Source organism: Protopterus annectens, chromosome 14.part0, assembly GCF_019279795.1.
Source record: "Protopterus annectens isolate FY-2018-M chromosome 14.part0, PAN1.0, whole genome shotgun sequence".
NCBI classification, from domain to species: domain Eukaryota; kingdom Metazoa; phylum Chordata; order Ceratodontiformes; family Protopteridae; genus Protopterus; species Protopterus annectens.
The window spans coordinates 744034317-744061759 of NC_056748.1; positions in this window are offsets into that span (position 1 = coordinate 744034317).

The window sequence follows — 27443 nt, forward strand, 5'->3', positions numbered from 1 at the left end:
GGAGCATCAGCATTTGCCCATACTACGGGACAAATATAACATCCCCTTTTTTTGTCGATTTGTAGATGATTTATTGTTCATTATAGAAGGTGACATCAATGTAGTTAATAATTTTCTGATCGACATTAATGCTTTTTCTAGTTATTTAAAATTCACTTTAGGTAGTGTAGGGTTGAAAATCAATTTTTTGGATGTACTCCTATGGTGGGATGAAGAAGAAAATAGGTTTCATAGCAGCATTTATCGTAAGGATTCATTTACCAATAGTTATTTACATTACAACAGTAATCACCCCAGGCACATTGTTAAAAACATACCACGAGGGCAGTTCATTAGAGCTAGTCGTCTGACCTCAAAGAACTGTCTTTTACAAAGGGAATTTGATTTCATTATTGATTTGTTCAAAAATAGGGGATATCCCATATGTGAATTAATTAATAATAGTAATGACATTATGATCAAACGTTCAACAGAATATCAGGCATTGTTAAATTATAGTGAATACAACAATCATCATGTGGGGTCGTCCAACAATGCCAATATTGAACACAGATTGGTTTGTTCTTTAGATATGACTGTTGATAGTGAACATATACAACAAATCATTAAAAAGAATTGGAGAGTTATTAGGGGGCATTCTGAACTCTTTCGGATTTTAGGAAACAAACCATTTTTTGTTTCTAAAAATGCTTTTAATGTTAAGAAGGCTTTACAATTTGTAACTTCGCATATTACTAATACTATTTCCAATAGAAGAGGGATGCATTGTTGTTATGAATGCAACATGTGCAGATATATTCTCGAAGGACCATACATTTGTCTCGATAATTTTGAGAAAACTTTTAGCGTACCTTCCTTTGTGAATTGCAACACGAAAGGTGTTGTATATATTAGCATTTGTTCTGGATGTTCATGTTTTTATGTAGGTATGACCAGTAGAAGTTTAAAAATACGCATCAGGGAACATATGTATGCCATTAAACATAAAGATGACAACAACGCTTTATTTAAACATTCTGTTGTTTGTCCTTCATTTAAAAAGTTTATGTTTTCTGTTTTGGAACTTGTTCAACCTGATTTAAGAGGGGGAGATTATAAGAACTACTTAGAACAGCGTGAAACATTATGGCAGATCAGACTTAACTCTGATGTCCATCCTGGTCTCAATGACATGATCAATGTCAAATGCTTTTTAAAATATAGGGAATTATCTATAAACAAATCTATTGAATTTAATTCCTTTTTTACTTGAACTTGTTTCTTTAAAAGCTTTAATTGATTTAATTGTTTTTTAATTATTTAATTGTTTGATTAGGCTTGTTATAAATGTGCTTGTGAATTTACTGTTTCTTGTATTCTGACGAAGTCTACGGATGAAAGCGGACAATAAACTACAGTACGCTAAGTTTATTTTTTGCCTCTTCTTGGTGCTTTATTTGCCGTATAGAGCTGACAGCATCTGTGTTGCATGCTTGTAGATCCAAAAGGAAAATGTAATAGTAAAAAAATGCGTATTAACTGAAGCAGTGTCTTGGTGTATTAATTGTACTTAGTACAATACAGTAATAAGACTAGTTGATCACAATAAGTAGTTAAATATACTTTGGTATGCTTGCATGTAAATACAAGTAACAGCAAAAAAACAACAGATGATGTCATATAATTCTTTATACAGGAACTCCTTTCTTAAGGTGTAGTTTTCATCTATTGTAATAACATGCCAGTGGTCTGATACGTCAACAGGCTGGAATCCAGCTCCCGTCCCCAGTGACGGGTTATAGGAATACACAGTGGCAACTTATTACTTTCTGATAGTGCGTATTCCTGATCAAGCTACCTGTCTAACAGACAAACTCAAATGATTGCTGTTTTTTCACAAGTGTGCCTTAAGTTAGGCTTTGCAGTGATATTTTTGCATCCATGACTAGTGCCATTTGTAATGTTTTTCTCCCATTCCCACGCAGGGGCTGACTTCCTGGGATGCTATCATTCAGCAGGGGTCTCTCTCTGTCTTCTTTGCTTTCCACCCATTTCCCTTTACAATATAATCTTTACAGAAAGCCAAACTGCAAGTCAGTAGTGGGGTTGCCACCTTTTCAGATGGTCAAAGAGGGACAATTGTGGTACAAACATCAGCTTTTGCAGGCCAAAACATACCCACGGCCAGTACAAGGGAAAATATTTAACTTTTTTTGCCTAAATAAAAGCTTATTCTTGTAGCATTTTAGTTGCTTATTCTGTTTCTTATAACATTTAGGTTTTTCAGATACAGAATAACTGTTTTATGCAACTATTAGATAAAATATAGGAAATAATGTTGCCCTAATATTTCAGGACAGTTGCCATTCTTACAATATTTTTGTAGGACACAACTGTCCAAAGAGAGACTGTCCCTCGCAAAGTGGGACAGGTGGTAACCCTAGTCAGTAGTTATTCTCATTGCCCCTACTGGCCAAGATAAGTATGGTTCCCTTGTTTGTGGCCTCAGCTCTTCACTTCAGTTTCCCTAAAAGGAACTCTATTCCATCCATCTGGCACCTGAATTACACAGACCTTCAATCTCTTAGACAAGCCACATGCTTTCTCCTTTTTCCCTGATGGTCAGGGACCCTCCTCGTAGCCTTCTAAGGTGATCAAGATACTTGCATTTAAAGCAAATTGTTAGGGTCTACTGGCCAATGGCTTAACCCCTTAGCAACCCAGATCCTGGCAGTTTTGCAGGCTTCAGCCAGAAGGATTTGGGGACTTTAAACTCTGCCTGCTAAATTCCCCATATCTTATATGTTCCACTCCATACACTTCAAACTGAAAGACTTGTGTCCACATGTGGTATTGACTCTGGCGTAACTTTCCCTAAATCTGAAGCTCATTCCCCTAACACTCACAATGTTTTTTTTTTACTTCCTTCTCTCTTCCATATACCATTTTCTGATTTGTCAGCTTTGGATACAGATTCATCAGCTCCTGACTCATCAAAATGATGTTTCAGTTTTCTTTTTCCCTCCAAAAATCTCTAGTGTTGTCAGAGTCGATAAGTTAATCTTATCTAATAGTTTAACTTCCATTTCAGGGTTGACTATTTTTAAAAACATTCATGTCAGGACTTAAAATTTCTTAGGCCTCAGCAGGCCTCCATACTTCGTATTTAATAAAACAAATATCTAAAGGTTTTTATATTGACTTTGCTTTAGCATGAAGTGTGGATGTAGGTGACCTGGATTCAACTAGGAAACACGGCTGAAGGAGGGACTGGACTGGGGGGAAGATGAATGAGCAGCTTGCACAAGCTTGCCCATAGAGGAAGACTGCCTAAGCTTGCAGCAATAGCAACATTAAGAGCTGGGTACGCTCCATGCTGCAAGAAGTATACTGCATGGTCGGAAGGTTGCACATGAAAGGAAGCATACATGGCACCTTTTAGAGGCAGCAATTGCAGAGCTTGCAGGGTTGCCACATTACAGGAGTGAATTAGGTTATACTTTCTAGTGGCACTATGATGCTGCATCAGCATCCTCTGTCACCTCACTAGCCCCAGATGTGGGTCAAGTTGAGTCTGGGAGAGGCTAACCCAGGTTTGGTAGATCCATTAATGAAGAGAGATGCTGGTGGCAGCTATTGGTCAACTGCAGGGAGAGGAAGCCAAAAAAAAAAAAAAACTTTGCTTTAGCATTTCTATTATACGTTACTGATTTGCCAGTGTTGACAGAATTTGTGACCTGTTTGTGTGGTACTGCTATTAGTCTGGCATGGTTAGAGTTGTGTTTTCTGTAATTGTTAGTTACAGTTCTTATTTTTCTAGGTGGTATAGTGCACCAGTTTCAGACACAAGTTCCTCCACTGGACACTTAAGATTTATGTGTAATGTGCCTGGGAGTTGCTGATCGTGTTAAATAAGACTGAGATCTCTGCAGAATGTTTGGCTTCAGAACTCAGTAGGAGAGCAAAAATAAGATGATAATAAAGGGACTGTTCCTATCAGAGAAAAAAAAAAACAGGATAGCAAGGCGAAGAAAAAGAAGTTGTGAGAGATGAAGGCTAAGGATTCAGAGAAGCCTTCTTCAACCAAGATTTCCATGGGAGGAGTCTTACCTTCAACCAAGAGTTTTCAAATGTCTGCTGCTGTAACATCGTATTAGTTTGACAACTGCTTTGGACTGTGCTCTGATGAGGAAACTTGGGCAGCTTCTCTTAGTGAGAGTTGCTAAGATATTTTGAATCTTGTCTTTCTGCCATATCTGTGAGGTCAACAAGATCTGTTTGGAGCCTTTCCTTGCATATGGATTGAGACCAGATTGTGAAGGCCTTTGTCAAGGCTCACATTGTGTTGAGTATCCACTCTTCTTTGCCTATGTCGGGTGTTATAAAGAAAGACCTGTCCTTTCCATGTCTTATTCTTTCCCAAGCCCAGTTTTGGCACATGGAGTTTCAGAGCCAAAAGAGATTCCTGCATCTTCCACATCAGCACTGCCCCCCCCTTGCTACTTGTGGCCTCTGATTCCCTTGGTATCAATGGCCACAAAGCACCATGGGGTCATTTTCTTGACACCAGGCTCAAAGCTGATCCCTCTGGGCTGTTCTCAGTATGTCAGCATTATCAGCTTTCCACCCTTTGATGCTAAAGCCATCCTCTGTGCTTGGTGTTGAGGTTATGGTTTCAGAACAGGTCATGGCACCAGCTACCTTGGCACTAACAGCTTTGAATTCTGCATTCTATCCTTGGAGATAACCATGTAACCTCCTACACAGATGGTTAATGGTGATGCACTTTCTACCTTGCTTCTGCATGTGATGCTTCCTAGTTTGGAATCTTGGCCTAGCCATGCTTGTTCCACTTGGAGGCAGCTCCAAAATATCATCATATATTTCTCCCTTTAGGATAATATTCTTTATCAGAACACTTGGACAGATTCACCTCTGTGTGTTCAGAAGAGAGGAGGCACCTCAACCCTTTGTTGCAGTCTCCCACTCCAGGTACAGGTCTCAGTGAAGGATGAATATTCCCCACAATCACTTCCAGAAAACTCCACATTTACGGAGATCCTCAGATTGATGTGGTAGAGGGAATCATGGCTCATCAACTCCCCACCCCAATGAAAAGATTCTACAGAACACATTTATAAATATATATCCTCCTTCTTGGGTTGTCCTTCCAGCATGACTACATGATAGACCTTGATGTAGCTGAACCCTTGGCAAGGAAGCTGAACAAAAATTTTTTTTTTATCAGGGTACTTATGCACATGACTCCTTTTCAATGAGAACTGGCAGAGAAGACTATTGACTCACTGAAAAGGTTGCCTCTTATAGGCTTTATAAAGCCCTTTTTTAAAATGTTCCTAAGCATATTCTACCACTACTTGGCTTACCACCCTATTAAAAATGAGCTGGCAAAGCTAGAGATATGCAGTCTCCTAGAAGCAAACAGCATTCAAGTGGCCCCACTAGATCATAAAGGTTTGGATCTTATTCCAGGTTATTTTTACTCCCAAGGAAGGCCAAAAATCATAGGCCAGTTCTGAATATCAGTTGCCTAAACCTTTATTTAACAGAGGTAAAATTCCAGTGGTCACTGTGCAATTGATCATTGTCTACAGAAGGGAGATTGGATATGCTCACTACATCTGTAGTACACGTACTTGCATACAGAAATAGGCAAAACATCCCGGAGATTCCTGTGCTTCTGGATGGGAGCCAATCATTATCGATTCACGGCCTTGCCACATAATCTCTCTACACTCCATTCCGAGTCCCGTCCCCCCCGCAGCTTATATGAGACTGTTGCTAGTCATGCTCTTCCCATACCTAGATTACGGTCACCCTGGTTTTGCTACAAGACAGTCTTTTTAATCTTTTTTATTTTATGTAGTTAATTACCATTTGTTATATAGGTAAGTGAATTGGTACAGGAGCCCTGTTTGGCCATGGCCCAGGCCACAAAGGCAAATCCGACCTGCAGGCAAGAGAGGAAAATATAGCAATCAAACCAATATTGTACAAGTATTAGATCATCAGTACTGTCTTAAAGGCAGAAGGGACATATAGAAGTAAGAGATAAAACAACAGGAAGTCTTAACGTATAATGACAATGGTAAAAATATGCCATTGCTTTGTGTAAGGAGATACTGGAACATTTAGAGGTGAAGCTTATTTACTTTTTTACTGGAAAGAGTATGTACAGCAGCAGCAGTAAGAGTTAAATAAAACCACTACCACCTTAGAATAATTCTTAGCACATGTAAGGGACTACTTGAAAAAAAATTTCAGCATTGGCTGTCATTGGAGATGTCAGTGAACACTGTGATGTTGCATTTGAAACCATCACAACATTTTATATTCTTAGATTGTCACCTGGGCATAGTTCAGACTTTCACAAACCAGATTAATGTCAGTGCAGTCTGCAATCAATCTCCTCTTTATATCTCCCTTCTCTGTCAGATGCTTTTGTTCCAAAGGTTGTGGGTCTAGTGGCAGTAATGGCCTATTTGGTGCCATCCAAAAGATTGACAATCCTGCAGTGGGCACAGAAGTCTCAACTGGAAGATATGTTGGACCAAACTATTCCAATATCTAGAACATGTTGAAAACACCTGCAGTGGAGGTTGCATCTACCAAACTTAAGGGATGTCCCTTTGCCCCTCCTCTACCATTAGTGACTGTCACTATGGATGCATCAGTCCTGGTTTAGGGGACATTATTTGAAGAACACAGTCCAAGAGACACAGACAGAAGTGGCTGGAATGCACATCGGTATTCTGGAGATGTAGTTCTGATATTGCTGCAGCCCTTTCAAGACCATTTTCCAAAAAGTACTGTTGTGATCCACTTTATCTACCCATATTAGACCTCACACTATATGCAGATGACATCCTCTTAGAATCCAGTAAATGCCAATACATTTGATTAATCACAAAAATGTTATGTTGTTTGCATTTCCCATGCAAATTAAATCAAGTTGGAGATTTTACCATTACCGATAATCAAAATGTTATTGCATTTGTGTCAAAATCTAAACACCTGGGGCTTGCTCGCAATCCCCTCCCTTACCTTCTCTGTCCATATTGACAGCAGTTGTAAAATACTTTCACAATTAAGACTGTCCCCCGGATTCATGAAGCTCGGCACAAGGACGGTGTAAGGCTTGCGCCGGCCGTGCAGCGTACAAATGGCGTAGCAGCGCCACATGCATAGTAATGAGTGTGCGCTGCAACCACAACCACGTGCATAGGGCACGTGCGCGAGTCCAGGGAGCCTAACTAGGTTGCGCTCGTAGGCGTGGCCAAGTCGGCAGGCGATGAGCAACCTAAAGTGCTGACTCTTACAGGCCACCTGCAATAGTAACCGCACCTACCAGTGTCCGTGGATAATGAAACGTATGCAAAGTATGCAACATAGTACCCGTCCACACAAAATGGAGAACCAAACATAAATGCACGAAGTACAAAATGTTCCCGTGCATGGAACAAAGGATACTTGGAATACTGTGTCTGTCACGTATTGCACTGTCAGCAGTCATACCCAGTGGAGGTGTACTGCATCATGTCAGCGCACCACAAATACACACGACTAGCCCCATTGGCATGGTCACCAGCAGTCCCACAGTGGTAGTGATAGTACACAGCTGGGCAGTCGTGGCCATATAACAACCATAAAGAAACTAGACATCCTAAACACACACAAACATGTGTATAGTAAAATGTGCTAGACACAGCAACGTAACCGTCACATACACATAGGATGGCGTATGCCGAATCGGAATATCCAGAAGCAGAACCCATGCATGCAAATGTAATACACAACAACCCCTTCATAGCACGTAACCCGCACCCATGTCCGAATGTCCACCTAATCCAGCTAGCAGCCTTGTGCAGCTGCACACCTACACAGAGCGGGTATACCCCATATGTAGTAGGAAGTATTGTCCTAGGCAGTGACAGGCGTGCAAATATGTACCCCACATATGTCAACATCCCATCCCAGGTACTGAAATCCAAATGGCTGCATGTGAATGTGTCGGCAGAATGTGTACATCCCGCGTGTGGTTACTGACCTGTCGAAACTCCATAGGTGTTCACACGCCACGGTGTCCATAACTGTACACATCTGGACAAAGCAGTATGTGCAGCCACGGTACTGATGATTAGCTATGCAGACATGCCAAACACAATACACAGGGCGGAACAGCCGTCCACCAAGCAGGCCACCCCAGCAGGGTTGCCACATGCACAGATTGTCAAGGTGGGACATCACTCGTAGATATGTGTGGATCTGTATGGTAAAACACCCACGGCCAATGCAAAGGATAGAATAACACGTATATGCCAGAATGAACGGTTATTGCATAGCATGTGAATAGCTGAAGCTATCCAATATAATAGTCATGTGTACCAGATACAAAATGCCTGTAACATGCAAGTAGTAATGAAGGTAAGAAATACACTACTGTGTCAATATCACAGGACATATGGCACGTGTCAAGTGTCCACACAGGACACAAATGTCCATAATGGGGCCTCCCCTGCAAAGAGGAACAAGTGCCAACCCCACACTCCACTGAAGTATCGGCAGTATAAATACAACCCAATGACACACCAACACCACCGTCCAACCCATGACAGCAACAAAAGCTGGACAAAGACTAACACGATGCGTGCACAAATAGGGACACATGTAATCGGTGCTCTCACAGCCTTCAACAGGCCACCGAATAATAGTATGTACATACGCATGAAATGCTGCGAAGGATGTGTGGTAGTCCCCAGTATCACAGAGGTACGTACACACATACACTGTAACCAACCATCACATATGTTCACTGTAACACAGCATACCTGCAGGTAATACATAGTTCAGTCATGTGCTACATAAATATCCACGTATGAATGATGACAGGGGATAGACAATTGTGAATGGGAACAACGCACAACATGGAATATTTATGATAACCGGCACCACCCACATCATTGTATGCCAACAGCATAAGCTATTGTCGGTTGTCCAAACACCCGTGTCTGTAAACATGGATTGAATATTATAGCAATAACCCATGCCTGGGTGTGGGTAATGCTGGATATACCCACGGTTGGCGTGGTGCAGTCCCGAGGGTGAAGCCCGAGGGACCAAACAAAGGCAACTGTGGGTAAATACAGCATTACCTACACCCAGAAGTGGGTTATTGCTATGATACCATGACATCATTTAAGAAAATAAACTATTAATTCCCTTACATAATGGCATAGTATAATGCCTGTCTGCTGCCCATCCGCAGATGTCTGGCATCCGCGGCAGTGCCGATGTACTGCGCAAGATGTCCGTTGCTAATGTCAAAACTGTCTCGCTATGTTACACCCAGTTAACATAGCAAAACACAACAAAAAAGCAACGGAGAGCTTGCTGTCCCCGTTGCTTTGTTTTACAACCTGTCTCGCTATGTTAAATGTGTGTAGCATAGCGAGACTGCCTCAAAGTAAGCAACGGACATCTCCGTGGCTTATTTAAAGCTGTCATGCTATGTTAAACCCATGTAACATAGCGAGACAGGTTTTAAATACCGAGGTATACCAATGGAAATAGGTCCGGGTGACCGGACCGTTTCCCATTACTATAACTCGATCTACAACGGGCACGCTGGACAATCAGCGTGCATGGTTTGGAATAATGGGGGGGGGTTATGGTATAATAAACATGGACAAACCGTGCCCATGTGCCTCATTTGACATTCGTACACAGTCAGGGCAGTTCTGTACACTAGGCGGATAAGACCAAACCCAGAGCACCACAGGAACACCCTGACAATCAAAGACCTGTATGCATTGGGGCTATAAGCCTCTGTGATCTGAATATCCCTGCGGTTACGCCATATGCATCCTGGGTCAAGAGCATTAGGGAATAGGGAATGTGTAACATGTAGTACCACACTTTTCCCAGCAGGAGAATGGATGCCTGTGACGTAAGTGAGTGCGGGGGGGGGATATGTTAATGTAGCTATGTACCATGGGTATGCATATAAATGAGACAGAACACCAAACGTGTAGTGGTCACAGCAACCGGCCAACGTGAATGCAGTCCCGTTTGAATTACGACTATAGAACATATAAATGTGAACGTGTAATTAATGCGTCTGTGCCGCAAACACAGTTACATATGTAAAGGTGAAAGTGTGTTCTGCATACGTCCGTTAATCGGATCAGAGATATGTTACTGGAACTGTCACAACTAATACAGGCCACGTAAGCACACAGACTCAGTAAACATATGTAACCCAGAATACGGATATGCATGTGCGCCTGCGCGTAACCCACAATAAGGAAATGCAAGTGCGCCTGTGTGCGTGTGATCCGCTCACAGCAGAGTAACTTAATGCTGTTTCCCCCACGTTAGTTATACATGTCTCAAAACTGTCAGCCTCTGAAAGTATGGAACCGGACAATGCCATGCAAAGTACTGGTACAGATAGTGAGAAACACATGATATGTGCTAAGACAAACATAGAAAGTGGATAGAATAACGGGTGTGTTAGTAGCAGGGATTGACGAAGGGTATGCATTTGTAACCTGACCTACTTGTCAGAAGGTGCCACCGTAAGTCTCACATGAAATGCCAGCAAATTGCCAGATAGACACAGGTCAATGTAAAACACACCTAAGATAAAGGGTCAACCATCCGTACACTCTGCCAGTATCTGTACAGTGGAAAGGTATGGTATGGTTATAGATGTCCAACCAGAAGAGTAGCGCAAAAACACTGAAATTTAAAATAGTGTTCGACTTTGGTTTGTGTGAATAAAAGGTTTAGTTGAATTCAATCTTTCACTTGGATCGTGGCATTTGTCTTTTTCAAAAGGGTGATCGGCACCAGTCTACATACGTTTTTACCTCAGTGCAGTTTTGGATCAGTTGTGGTTCTCTAAACTAATCCACAGACATTAACAAAGCAAGGTATGAAACGAGGAGTTTACATGTATATATGTACACACAACAGACCTATGTCCCATATATATGACACATGGATATAAATATGCCAAGTAATAGATAATATGGGTAGCCAAACAGACATCCATGAATGGGGAACATACAGCAGCAGTCAAAATCACTGTCCAGAAAGGGACAGTCCAGCAAGTTCTACACTTTAAACATGCACACTGGTGTCCATTGTAGGACTCCAAAAATATATCCATTCGCAGCACCTGCTATGATTGACGCAAAAGAAGTGTCAGCCGCAAATACGAATCAGCTATACATGCACTAAAAGCAGGTTCAAGGGTGATGACACATATGTCCATGAAATGCAGGACATATAAACAGATATCCCTAGAGTGGGGAGTGCATATAAGTGCGTCCACATCCCAGTACCGCACACATTAATCATGTGTAATGTGTTCCGTAGAGGGTTGCAGGCATGGGAACCTGGGTATGCAGAAATGGGCCTAGGTGTTGTTTGGCAGAGAATCCGTAGGCCCGCCCCGTGGGAGGGATGTGGGTATAGCACATGCCTTTATCCCCACTAATGGTGCAAAGCATCCACTGGATAATGTGGAAAGCAGGTTGGAAATATGTACAGCCCAATATCAGTGTCCTGTAGGTGATTCCCATGGATGGACATGCGTACGACCAAGATGGTACCCATAACTGGAAAACTGTCAGAATAACACAGCTGCAGTAAGGCATAGTACAGGAAATACAGATAGGGACTATATTATAAATACCCCAGACAAAGTCAGACCGTTGTGCGAATACTGGCGTAGCCATGAATACGGATGTTATGAGTGTCACTAATCATGCAATGGACATAGCGGTCACCATCACCTACCGCACAGTCCGTAATGCCTAGGCAGCAATCAGCTAGGAAGGGACATCACTATGTGAAACGTAACAAGGGCAAAGGCCGAACGTCAGGGCATGTACACATAATGACAACAGGTCAAGGGTATGAAGGAGCTAACCTGTCCAAAATACATGTACTGAAGCGGTGGTACTAGGCGGACAGGTGAGAAGAAAGACAGCAGGACAAATGTGCAAACATGTATAAGTCATACCCTGGAAAATGTGAATGACAACGTATGCCCCACGAAGGTCAATGTGGAAGGTAATCAGACACAAAGGTAAAGTGTCCCCCAGGGTGCCATGACATGTCAACATAACAATTACCAGGCCCCCATAGTCGTACGTGAGCCCCGCCACTGACGGAAAGCGCAAATACGACGCACACATATGGTACATGAAAGAACAATTAGTGTGGATAAGCAGATGTAGACCTGTGTGAGGAATACAACTGTCTGCGTGGGTGTGTCGTGCAAATACAAAGTAATGTCATGTGGTCTGTCATGCCGCCATACACTGTGTGTGTATTGTAGTCAGACAGTAGGTATGTTGTATCAGACACATACTCTGCAACTGCACAGATGTATGCAGACTGTGTAGAAGTATGCCTCATATGTTTGCTGTGTTCCACGTAACAGTAACAGTCCGGCACCCTCATGATAACTGACGACAGGAAACAACGACAAACATGCGATGAAGACACCAAATCAGACAGAAATGCCGTACGCATGCATAACATATCACTGTGCCCACTATCAATGTTTCTAAGAGCAACATGTCATGACTGACCCTGAGTGTCCCACTATCACATAAGGCCTTGTCCAGATATACGTTCCTTGAGGTGGAGTGTTATGAACAGACACAGATACATGTGTGTGGAAACATTATTATCCACTGCAAGTAGATGAAATGTGCTGCAGTAGGAGGGGCAGTACTGTCCGCAGGTATGTGCTGAAATGCACATTAAACAGCAGTCGACATGAATTACCTATATTGGCGACACCTGCACAGATGATTATAGTGGGACATACACACGACCATGCACACAGCTCAGATAGACATACACACACCATAAACAGGCAATGATACACAAAGTCTATGGCGTGTACGAGTACAGTGACAGTACAGCAAGGATGGCTGTCTGCCAAGATATACAGCAGATGTCTGTAGGGCGTGTAACACCTCCCAGAACACGGACGTTGCATGGACAATGTTTGGATCTGCATCGTACCACATTGCTATGTGTAAGCTGTGCAAATATGCGATACATGGGACAGACAGCTGTCCATGCAAGAGCAGCGCTATGGGCATAAAATATGTGTATATATATATATATATATATATATATATATATATATATATACATAGAGAGAGATACAGACAGACATATGTGGCAAGGCCGGTAGTGGAACCTACACATCACTACCCTATCACACCACAGCAGGACGCACGTAGAGAAAACGCTACGGAGGTTGCTAACCACAGCAGACACACAGGCAGTCCACTAGCTGCGTCTCAACATCCGCAAACACAGAGATGTCAGCAGGATATATGTGTGTTGCGAAGCGTCTAAAACCATAACCTATGAACCCATGCGGCTGGGAGCATAGACACACACACACACATCTGGCAGGCATGGGAATTGACCTTACACCTACCTACCCTATCGCACGACAGTATGACACAATTACAGAATGCGCTACTCGGAGTACTGAACACAGCACTGTCAGAGGCATACGTCTAGGTGGGTGACATCATCCGCAAAGGAATAGACGCTGGTAGCAAATGCATGTGTTGTGAAGCGTCTAAAAGCATCACTGTCTCCAGAGGCAGCTGGAAACACACACACACACACACACACACTGGGGAGGGCCGGGAGTTGAACCTACACCTACCTACATGAACACACTACAGTAAGATGCATTTACAGAACGCGCTACCGAGATTACTAAGCACAGCACTGTCAGAGGCATACTTCTAGGTGTGTGACATCATCCGCAAAGGAATAGAAGCTGATAGCAAATGTATGTGTTGTGAAGCATCTAAAAGCATTACTGTCCTCAGAGGCAGCTGGAAACACACACACACACACACACACACACACACACACACACACACACACACACACCACACACTGGGAAGGGCTGGGAGTTGAACCTACACCTACCTACATGAACACACTACAGCATGATGCATTTACAGAACGCGCTACCGAGATTAGTGAGCATAGCACTGTCAGAGGCATACTTCTAGGTGTGTGACATCATCCACAAAGGAATAGACGCTGATAGCAAATGTATGTGTTGTGAAGCGTCTAAAAGCATTACTGTCCCCAGAGGCGGCTGGAAACACACACACACACACACTGGGAAGGGCCGGGAGTTGAACCTACACCTACCTACATGAACACACTACAGCATGATGCATTTACAGAACACGCTACCGAGATTACTGAGCACAGCACTGTCAGAGGCATACTTCTAGGTGGGTGACATCATCCGCAAAGGAATAGACGCTGATAGCAAATGTATGTGTTGTGAAGCGTCTAAAAGCATTACTGTCTCCAGAGGCAGCTGGAAACACACACACACACACACACACACACACACACACACACACACACTGGGAAGGGCTGGGAGTTAAACCTACACCTACCTACATGAACACACTACAGCATGATGCATTTACAGAACGCGCTACCGAGATTACTGAGCACAGCACTGTCAGAGGCATACTTCTAGGTGTGTGACATCATCCGCAAAGGAATAGATGCTGATAGCAAATGTATGTGTTGTGAAGCGTCTAAAAGCATTACTGTCCCCAGAGGCGGCTGGAAACACACACCACACACACACACACTGGGAAGGGCCGGGAGTTGAACCTACACCTACCTACTTGAACACACTACAGCATGATGCATTTACAGAACGCGCTACGGAGATTACTGAGCACAGCACTGTCAGAGGCATACTTCTAGGTGGGTGACATCATCCGCAAAGGAATAGACGCTGATAGCAAATGTATGTGTTGTGAAGCATCTAAAAGCATTACTGTCTCCAGAGGCAGCTGGAAACACACACACACACACACACACACACACACACACACACACTGGGAAGGGCTGGGAGTTGAACCTACATCTAACTACATGAACACACTATAGCATGATGCATTTACAGAACGGGCTACCGAGATTACTGAGCACAGCATTGTCAAGAGGCATACTCCTAGGTGGGTGATATCATCTGCAAAGGCAAGGATGCCGATAGGGAATGAATACAGAGTGAGCAGTCACACAGCATGTTACTATCCCAAGGTGGACGTACAGTAACACGGCAGTGCTGCACTCGGGAATACTAACTATCTACGGAGCACTACATCACGAAATGGATACGGGATGCACCACAGACAGTACACCCTTTGAGAGAGCAACCAGTGTGTATGATGTAGGCATCCATTGTGGCATAGCAACTACATATAATTCGCCTGGACGGCCACCATGGCTATGCAGGATGTCATTGGCCATGGCTACACGCCTAGTATCAGACGTTGGTGCCGAATGTACTGTGTGTCCATGCATGGCGTACTGGGCATGCTCACACACTTAGCATTTGCAAAGTGCAAACATGCATACACATGGAGTGTAATCATGAAAGGGCAGTGTGGAATGTACTGTGTGTCCACCTACACAACAGCAAACCGGGCATGCTCGCACACTTAGCGGTTGCACAGGGGAAACATACATGCACACGGGGGATAATCACAGAAGGGCGCAGTGTGCACTGTACTGTGTGTCCATCTACACAACCGCTTACTGGGCATGCTCACACACTTAGCATTTGCAAAGTGCAAACATGCATACACATGGAGTGTAATCATGAAAGGGCAGAGTGTGGAACGTACTGTGTGTCCACCTACACAACAGCAAACTGGGCATGCTCACACACTTAGCGGTTGCAAAGGGGAAACATACATGCACACGGGGTATAATTACAGAAGGGCACAGTGTGCACTGTACTGTGTGTCCATCTACACAACTGATTACTGGGCATGCTCACACACTTAGCATTTGCAAAGTGCAAACATGCATACACATGGAGTGTAATCATGAAAGGGCAGAGTGTGGAACATACTGTGTGTCCACCTACACAACAGCAAACCGGGCATGCTCACACACTTAGCGGTTGCAAAGGGGAAACATACATGCACACGGTGTATAATCACAGAAGGGCGCAGTGTGCAATGTACTGTGTGTCCATCTACACAACTGCTTACTGGGCATGCTCACACACTTAGCATTTGCTACGTGCCATCCAGCATGCAGACGGAGTGTACACACTGCAGGTCACAGTAAGGTAAACCTGTCCACACGCACAGGGTGGTTACACATGCAGTTACTCGTACACACACAGATGACATCACAGGCGTCACGGGTGCAGGTCAAACATGTACACACTGCAGTGAACACTGTAGCTGCCATGCCAGCACCATGTCATAGGTGCAGCAGTAAGCCTCACGGTCCAACAACAGCATGTGACATATGTCCACCGGTCTGTATAGCAGTGTACACCAGTTGTGCAGAGTACACATGTACTAACAATGATCCAACATGTGTGATGTAGTCCACCCATATCAGTATACATGGACAGGTCGGCTCCACACATACCATGGCCCTGACACAGCTGTGACACATGACTGCTGCTGTACCAGAGTGAACCAACGTCCGGATATGTCATACATGTGATTGTCTAGATGTGTGCATGGACTGCACACGTGACACATACATAGCCTGTGATGTACCACATGCATAACACTGGCATACGCGGTGCTACACACACGAATGGAAGGTGGGCCCATGTCTGTGGAATGCTTCCACTACAGGGTGTAGCGGTGTTGACTGGGACACATACCCTTGTATTGTTTGCCTGTGACAGCTGTGATACCATACCACAGTCCATGTTTAATGTATGTCAACACACATGTCAAAATGTAGCAATGCATACACACATGGCAACAGGAGACACATGTGACACATGTACTGTGCATGGAGCAGCCATGCATGAGCAGTGGCCGATGTCCATAACATAGTTGCAACACCCTACCACATGCGTACCCATCATAGGGGCCGTTATATGGTGGCATAGAAACAGCACGTATGGAGGTATGTGTGTACATCATGTGTTTAAACACCTGTCTACATGCATGTGTGCAGGTGGTGGCTCACAGGTGTGTCGCATGCCATCCTACCCTGCCATGTGCATACAGTATGCTATGTCACTGTTACATGACAGTGCTGACATAATGCATACCCAGCGGTCAGGTGTCATCGACTGTATGTCACATGGCAACTGTAATACCTACCACCTCCCAAGTGCATATATCAGCACATCTGCCGGATACAGTGTTGGTACACATAATGCACTACATACCGCTGCATGCCTGCACACTTATCATATGGTGGGTGTAGTATTCCCAGCAGTGACATGTGTGCATGAATGTGTGCCCATGTATGCCACATATCGGGGGGAATATGTCCCACATGCTACACATCCCTGTACACCATAGTAGAGATCTGTACATACCTCAGTGTGGGGTGCATGGATTGGGATGGTGCAGTACATGCAACACGTTGTCTCTCCATGTATACATGTGTGGTCACCACAATGTGTGTGTGTCGACAAGTTTGTATGTCTGCTGCTTGGTGTGAGGGTGTATGCAAATATACTGTTGTGAACGGACACTAACCACACAGAGTGACCATCCCGTACTGGTGCTGCATTGCACAACCCTGTCGATGCCATAGGTGTGAGCCATACTGGCCACCTGTGCAAGTCTGCCCCCTGTGACATGGCGTGTGGGTGCATAGTATTTTGAGGGTGCTGACCACACAGGCAGGTGTCCCCATCTGCACACAATGGGGTGTGCATCATAGTGGCATACACCCCGCGATTGCGACCATATTCCTGTACTGTTACAGGGTCCTACTGCTGCACAGCATGCCCCACAGCTGACAGGTGACACCTGAAGTCAGTGGCCAGCACGCTGTGTACGACACCTGCACCATGCCACCATACCTGTAGTGTGTCCTGCTATGTATGTGATGTCTCTGTCCACTGTAGCCTGTGGCACCAACCACATGCGTCAGGTGCAGTATATGTGTGGACATGTGTGTCATGTAGGTGTCCAGGCAGGTTGCAGGTACATGTAGTATGCTGCTATTGCCAGATGTGCCTGTGGGTAATCCACAGCTACATGTGGGGGACCGATAACAGTGCTCCCTGTAGGCACATGCGAGTACACCATAGGAGGGATTCAGGTTATCAGAACCAACATGGTGCTACACATGTAACCATCACACATACCGTGAACACATCACAATGCATGCTGCACCTGCACTACATGGTATGTCTGCTGCATGTTGACAGTACACAACCCACGTCACATATGCATCTGTCTGTTTTCATACACAACCACTGCAACATACACATCCCACGCTATGCATACACAGGTATCACATACACCTCTCACTATCCTGTCCACCCTGTGCATCAGAATATATTTGCATAACCCTGCACCGATGGTGTGGATGACAGGGATGCGGAAGAGGCTTCATCATATGCACAGGGTGATATGTTTGCCAGGGGCATAGGCTGCACCACTGGATAACATCATGTGTGTGTGTGCAAGGGCCGGTGAGCTTACTGGACATGTCTGTGCAGAATGCATGTGGATGTGGTGGAGCCCCACAGTTGTGTCTGCTGTGTGTGGGTATGTGTGTACACAGTTCAGCCATATGTGATGCCTACACGGGGTATAATTGACAGCCCCAGACTGTACAGTGCAGGTTGTACAGCTCACTGTGTCCGTCCATGGCCACATGACCTGTGCCTGCCTGGGGTTGCACGGGCACTACCAGGTGGAGGTATAGAGTGGCTACTGTCCGATGACACATGTCTGCTGGAACAGTGTCCACGATGGGACCGGCCAGGGCCACGTCCACGTGGCCTGCTGTGTCCTGGTGTGGACAGTGCAGCACCAGCTGCACTGCTACTGCTATCGGCACTATGTGAGTGGGCATGAGAGGTGGCACACACACGTCGACCTACACTAGGTGGTGTTGCTGGCCTACGCCCATGTGTCCTACGCCTCACCCCTACCAGGTGTTCCAGCACAGACAGCTCATGCTCGCGGATTGCCATGCCTCGGTCGAGGATTCCAACCATTTCACCTAATCGCCTATCCAGTACATTAGCAATCTGCTGTTGAGCATTCGCCAGTGACTGGATGTTGTCATTTAGGGTACGGATTGCAGCCCTCTGCAGCCTCTGCCCTTCTTGGTTCTGCTGTTCTGCACATGCCTGTGCCACCATTACAGTCTGGAACATGCGTCTGGTGATACCAGCTGCTGCACCCTGTACTGCAGGTGCATGTCTGCCAGAGGTCCTCCTACGAGCAGCACCAGCCACATGCCTGTGTGGCACATCACCAGTCATTACACTGGCAACATGGTGTGTAGTCACACCTTCTGTAGCCACCACAAATTCCTGTTCAATGCCAACAGATGCTGACTGTCCTTCCTTTATGGGCAACGGTGATGTGGTATGTGTTGGCATCAGAACCATGTGCGGGGATGAGGGGGACATAGGTGGGATGGTAACCAATGGTGCAGATTCAACCCCTGACAACCCTGCCTGTACCTCATGCATATGGTCATCACCGCTAGTATCTGTGGGGACACTAACATCAGATGGACCGCAGGAGGGTAACGCACCTACACCACCTGTGAATGCAAAGACATACTGTAAGGTACATTACACACAGACACACACACACGCAGACAGACACACACACAGACACACACACAGACAGACACACACACACACACACACACACACACACACACACACACACCATGCATGTGATATTTCAGATGGCATGCAGCATTACTGCACTACAGCACAGGGAATGCAGCTCAGACATTAATAGTGTTAGTATGCATACCACCCTGGGGTGCACACTACATCAAGAAGGTGTCATATCAGTAGGCATGCAGTACACACAATCCTGGTAGTTTGCATGCATCACCGTGATACTCCATGTGGCCACAAACAGGTTAACAGTACACATGGCTGACGTTACCTTGACATGTAATCCGCTGACGTGCAGTAACATGTATACATGTGTGACACAATGGTGTCCCGCGACATGCACCGCAACATAATGGGCTTCACAGTGCAGTGTTGTGTGTACAGCCTACAGATAGAATGCATGTCTAGCAAATATGTATGTGCAGGTGTGGTTAGTGTGAGCCGTGTACATAGCTATAGAGTGTGGAGTACAGGCACTGTGCCACTGCATGGCAACATGATGCATGTATGTTGCTGTGCAATGCATAACATGGACGCATTGCAGTGCCATGACTGCAACACAGTCATGCTGTTCCACAGCACGTATATGGTAGACAGCGGTGACACCTCCGGTGGCTGCAGACAGGCATTCTGGTTGTCCGGTGTAACACATCGAATGTACAGGTGGTCCACTACGGCTATGATTGCACATCAGACGTACTGTGTGGCAACGTGCCTGTGGCTATCACCCATGGCCATGTTTGAACGGGTCTTGGACAATTGTGTGTGATGGGCATCTTGTACACGTCTGTGGTGTCCCATGTGACATACACCCATACATGTCAGAGGTGTCACAATCCACAGGGCTATGCAGACAACAGTGTGGATGTTTGTTATGTCGGGTGTAGGTCATGTGATGGTGTGACAATATTGCAGACAGAACACCACAAGCTTGGGACATGTCAGGTGGCGTGTCACAATGTGTGCACACAATGCAGGGGCATATGTCACATTGGTGACACCTGTGTGCTGCCCAGATCACTGCTCACTGTGTGGTACTGTGTGCGTACCACGAATGTTGTTCCAATGCATACTACACATGCATCCATTGTAGAACACCTCCACCATTGTATACATAGCTGACCACACATATCACATTGACAGGTACTGTGGTTTCATGCCGGTGTAGTATAATGGTTGTATCTACTGCACACGGGTGGCATGTGTGTGTCTGGTGGTGCAACCTGTATAACATGACTGGAACAAAACCCAGGTGTGCATGTTATACCTGGCCACATGGCAAATAACTCTACACTGTAACATGCCTGATACTGACAACAGTCTCACCTGCGACGGACCCATGTCTGTGCGACACGCCAGGGGTACCTGTATAGGGGCGACACAACAGTATAAACATTATCCATGACTGTATGACAGCCACAGTTCGCACTGTGCATGTGACATCATGTACCTGTGTGATAGCATATGGTATGCACACGTCTGCATACACAACGTAGCATACTGTAGTATGCGGCTTGTGTGCCCATATACCTGGCATGTGTTGTTACTTTACATGATGTACAGTGACACCTGCAACTGCAGTGGATATCATACTCATATGCAGGACTGACTTACCAGGCAGCTCCAGGCTCATTGGTTGGGAGACACCCACCTCCACGATGGCAGCAAGTGTTTCTGCATGCTGTTCCCTGGGTGTCCCCAGACTGGCCAGTAGCTCCTCTGTGTGTGTGTGAGTGGGGGCTGGGTTGGTGGCCCACCACCTGTTACACCTTGTTCTCTGGCGATTGCAGTGGCACGCTGTTTCGCATGCCGTATGAGGTCCGTGCAGTGTCGGCGTACCTGCTGGTAGGTGTGGTTGTTGCCACCCACATCATTCACCCTCCTGCATATATCCTGCCACAGGTCATCCCACTGCTGTGCTTGCTGTGGCACATGGCTGAACAGCACGTCATAGTTGTCATGGAGCAATGGTATGATGACTTCATCCTCCTGGCGGCTGAAGGCTGGGAGTCGTGAACGTGGCATTATCTGTAAGACATAATGATGGTGACAGGTCACATTCACACTGATGTACTGGCATACCGCTGAACATACATTGCTATGACATGTACGACATCTGCACAGTAATCTGAGATGCATCATGACACTGACACAGCTGACGTGTTGCTGTCACACCTGTCACACCGTTATGCAGTGGATATCATATCATATCTCTGTGTCAACTCATTACACTGTACATACTCCATGTAGATGGTAACTTGCTGTGGACATGTGTACCTGCCTGCACCTGTGTTCTTACCAATCTGCACTTGGCCCGATGTGTCCACAGTACTACTGTTCACCTGGATGCTGTGTATATGTCACATAGCATCACAGACGCAGCCGTTATGGACATCAGCAGTGGCACTGCACACATACACATGGACACCTGTACATGCATGTGTTTTGCCATATACATCTACTCAGCACTGTACGGGTGTTGAACATCCTGACACGGCTCGCCTGTATTGCACAGGTGATACACATGGGACAATGTCTAATCATATGACATTTGCAGGGATGGTCAAACATAGCATGTGCGTGCACGTTTTACACACTGTCACACAGCAATTGTGACACCACAAGGTGCATCAGTGCCACATTACTGATCCAGTCAGTTGATAGTGCATGTGCCATGTGGCCATCGCACCATGTATGACTGTGATGGCATGTGCAGCCTTGATGGACAGAGTTGCATGGTATGGCAGGGTATATCACATATATGGCACAGGGATGTGTCCAACCTGTGGAATACCAGTATTGGGACGGTGGCTGTCCATTACATATGTCATTTATATGGGTATATGGACATGTCGCATGTCCATCATCATGGTGTGGACAATGTCCTTCTGCAAGGTAGGCAGCATGCTGCATGGTGGGGGTGTGTATGGTGCATGCTGGTATCGCACAAACATGCATAAACATTACCCCTGACAGGTGCTATGTGCTGTAATATTGTTCAACACAGTGCTGTATATGCCCGCACGGTGATATCCCGTGCACATGGATGGTACCCCGACCTGACATGGGTACCTCATATGTCTACATCCAGTGCCTGCTGTCACCACCATGTCGGCGGGTGCACCGCACAGCACCATCCCTTCCACAGTGACCATGGTGTTGAGCACAGCCTAGGTATTCATTTATGGGGACGGGGATGTTCACATAGCGGTGGCAATGCTGGTATCATCCATCAGACCATACACTTATGACACACATCCCACACACACAGCCCATTCAGTATGTTGTTCGCACCACTGACACAGCTATACTGCTAGGCCAGGTCCATTCCCAGCCGTACATACACAGACGCATAACATTTCTCTCTGTGGCGTGGGCTACAATGACGGTGGGGTTCAACACATACCGTGTTCAACTGTAGCTGGCGCTGATGTTCTCTGCACATGTCAACACATTAACCCTGTTCTACTGTAGCCAGCGGTGATGTGCTGTGCACATGTCAATGCTGCACATTGTGTTGATGTCTGTCTGTCAACAGGCCACTGGTGGAACATGCAAGGGTATTTGTAATCAAATATACATGCCGCCCTGTACAGCTGTACTGCTAACATCTCAGGTGCTAATGTGTCATGGACATGCACACCTTACCCGGAAAGGTGATAGTGCATTGCCACCCGTACTCATCACCTCTTGTGGGTTGCTATTATCCAACACCCTATTTGTATTGTATGTTCAAGCTATGCACCTGTGCAGGACATGTGAGCATGTAATGCGTTACTGCATACCTTTGCACCCATTGCACAAAATGTCAAACAGGTACACTGGCAGTCATACACTTCACAGCTTGCTGAAGGTACGACAGGTGTTGTACACACTTAACACATATCCTGTGGGACATGGTCGTATGTACAGGCATGTCCAACCGTCACGTACCAGTGCTACCCCTATATGACGGATATGTCGTACATGTGGCAATACAGCAACTGTCACATGTACTCGTGCAATGTCCCCCTACCAACGTACAGCGGTACTGCCTGTGGGAGATGTGCTTCTGCATCCATGCTGTGCCCATAGCTGTCAGTTGTACATCATTACGTGCAACATACCTCATTTGGTGTTCTAACGGGTGCATGTTCATCACGGCTCCACATTGGAAGGGTCTGTCACACAGTCATTGTTGTACACGGTTTACATGCCAGCCATGGCTTACTAGATGGGAATCATTGTAATTCATTGGGATATCATATTTATACATTGGAGCGGCATATTCCAGCCATCATATACCCTTCCTAGATGACACTGTTAGTCAGCCAGTAGTAGGTGTTCTACGATCTGCACATTAGTCACACAGTACGAGGGCTACTGTTACCCATTCTGGGGACAGGGTGCTGACAGCTGTGGATGGGGGTGATGCTGTCGACAACCATGACTGCACATGATGGTCACGTCTGGATGGGTAACATTCACAACACACACCTACCATCACGTAGTACCACATCATCTACAACAATGGACATTCCTGCAAGAACAATGTATGCAATATGTCTATATGACCACTGTAGGCACCACTGGTGGCCCCCAGCATGGCAGCCAACATCACCAGTGTATATCCTGCAGACTCATGGGTTACACCATTCACAACACACCAGTCACGGATGACTCTGTTGTGAATCACAATGCAGTTCCACACATCATGTTACACATGGCATCATGCACTGAGATGTTGCGGATGGGTGAACACCTCTGCAACTCAACATAAGCACACATGACACATCACCTGGTACAATATATCTCTCATACATCATGTTATTGTGACTGCCCTGTGATGGCAATACACAGACTACGTGTACTGGGACATGCAATGGCTCACCGGTGTTATAGCCCTCTGGGTGTGTGTCTAGCCATGGTGTACAGTCAGCAGTGGTCTGGACACAGGAACACTGTACATTGACCTACTGTGTCACTGCAACAGTTGCCTATGCTCCTACTGTTATTGTACTGGCATGTGGTATCTGACCGCTATGACAGTCCAGGTCAAACACAATGCTGTGGCACTCATGACCTGCAGCCATCGGCCTGGGGTGTAGAGCACACATGTACATCTTTACATGCTATACTGCCTCTCTGGCAGTTTCACATAACTGTCACCGGCAGGGCTGTAACTGGCAGGCACGGCATGGGGTCATGTGGAACAAGGCTTGCATCTTCCACTGTGATGCACACAAGCGAGGCGCACACACTATTGCACCACTCACATATCTCTGTGGTGACTGGGATCTGCCTCCATGCTCTGCGCAGCACACCTGCGATTACAGATTGTACGCGGACCATACCTTCCAGGCACATACCTGGACCGGAACACCCACAGATGAGGGGTCCACACATCACACAATGTTTTGCACACATCCTGGATAGTTGCTTAACACAATGCATCATAGGTGCTCCATGTGCAGATAACCATGTTTGTGACCGCTATACACATTGTAACATGCGACAGAGTCGACAGTGTACACCACAGGTTACATACCGTCTGTGTTGTTATAGTGTACATTGGGCCTCAGACAGCTACTACTGCTGTGTGCTGACAGTAACCCACACTTCCCTGGGATAGACACCCATGTACCTACACATGCTTGAGTCATGCACTCCGCTCAGCTGGATGAAACAATACACAACACATACCATACCTACACTACCCTTAGCATGAACACTACCTCCATGTGACTGGTGTGACACACCTGGGGTTATCCCCTCTTTGGTGGATTCAACACATATGCTACATGGCCTTGCTAGCCACACCCTGGAAACACACCCATCACAGCATACACGGAACATGTGTACTACAACAACTACTACAGATGTCTGCTGACAGCAGTTGTTAACATCATGACACCCAAGCAGATGGACACTGCACATACATATGCTGACACATACCACAGTGTGCTGCAGTAGCATGTACACAATTGCAGGAATCATGCTATTCCACACAGAGACATGGCGGTACTGACCAGTTCACAGACACCACTGTGGTAGTCATGTTCCATGCACATATGATGTACAACCACATGTACAGGCTGTTACACAGTGGTGTACATTCACATGTGTGGGGTGCATCACTTGTCAGCCATGGTGGGTCCTCGAGGTCCATCATCACATACTCCAAGGCTAGCTACCTAAACATGACTGCCGCACATTGCGGTGTGGGGCCTCAGGCATTGTGGTGGTATGTCAGTATTCTTTGGCAACATCCACATCTGATGTCACATACAATAGTCACCCAAGCATTGCAGACCGAGCTAATGTTGGCAACGTGCCAGGCGATGGCGTACTTACCGACAATACACCCTCTCACTCACTACAGGGTCGCAATCTGTGCATGGAAATCATAGTGTCCCTGTGGTCACATACACAGTACTGACATGCACACATTATGTCCTGGGACACTGGCCCAATGTCACCTTCCAATGTCCCTGGCTGTAATGTCCCACCAACCTGTTCGGTATATGTCTCCGCACCAGGCCACTATATTCACTGCTAGCCTTTTGTCGGACATTGTGGACCCTGGCTGCCGCACAGCGGCATTTATCGCACTACACACGGGTGGCACTGCATTGCACTAGTGGGACTATAGTCATACACCCATGACTGGACCATTCTGCATGGCAATGGGGCACATCCTCAGGAACGTGATTCCCACACACATTGATGGCCTCCAGTCCTTTCCTAGCACACATGTTGGGCTTGTGTATGCCACAGCAAGGCACATACACATGCTGGCCACCTGTCATACAGTTGCATGGGCAGTTGAGGATGGTACGGAGGCCGACACATCATACGTTGTCCTCACATTGCCTTTCAGCACCATTCCACATTCTGGTATTGACAACATACACATCCACCTGCACATCATACCCTGTGTCTCAGGATGTTATGCTATGTGGCTCATGGACAGTACACACAGTGGTGCCAGCATACCATAGTACCTACTACATGTCAGGTACATATTGCATTACATGGTCCTCAGTCATAGGGCCACTCATGTTCACTATATGCTTACATACAGAACATGCTGTCACAGAGTACTGTCCATGCCTAGATTTCCCACACCTACATACCAAGCACCATTATTGCTCCACCAGCTCATACCGATACCAACCATACGGGTGTCAGTGTGGCAGATACTTCATATGAGTATCATGGCATTAGGATGCATGACACATGGTGCATGCACATCACCTTTGCATAACAACATTCACCCACTGACTATCACATGGATAGTGGTCCCGTACATACATATCACATTGTACATGGTTGCAGTACACACATATGCCACACACAGTCCTGTGGTTACCGTATTCCACTGTGGCATGGATATCCTTCTGCAAGGCCACACCTATCTGTACTGTGTGTGATGCTGGTACATAGGTAGCCATTGTACCTGTGAACTACACACATCTACACACAGTCAAGGGTACAATACCACATTTATGGTGTACCTTCAACAACAGCTACAGCTTTACATGGCACAACATTGACATGCCACAATGTTTACTGGGCTCAGACAGTTTACATATGTGGCTGACATACGGACAACACATCTGTACACATCTGCATACCACATACTCAGGGGTGTCTTCTGCTCTGACACGGCCCATGTCCTCCACATTAGTGATGCATATACTCCTCATACATGACATCTGCGGTGGGCAGTGTGAACGAAATGCTCCTGGATATGTGCACACACGCCACACTGCATGGG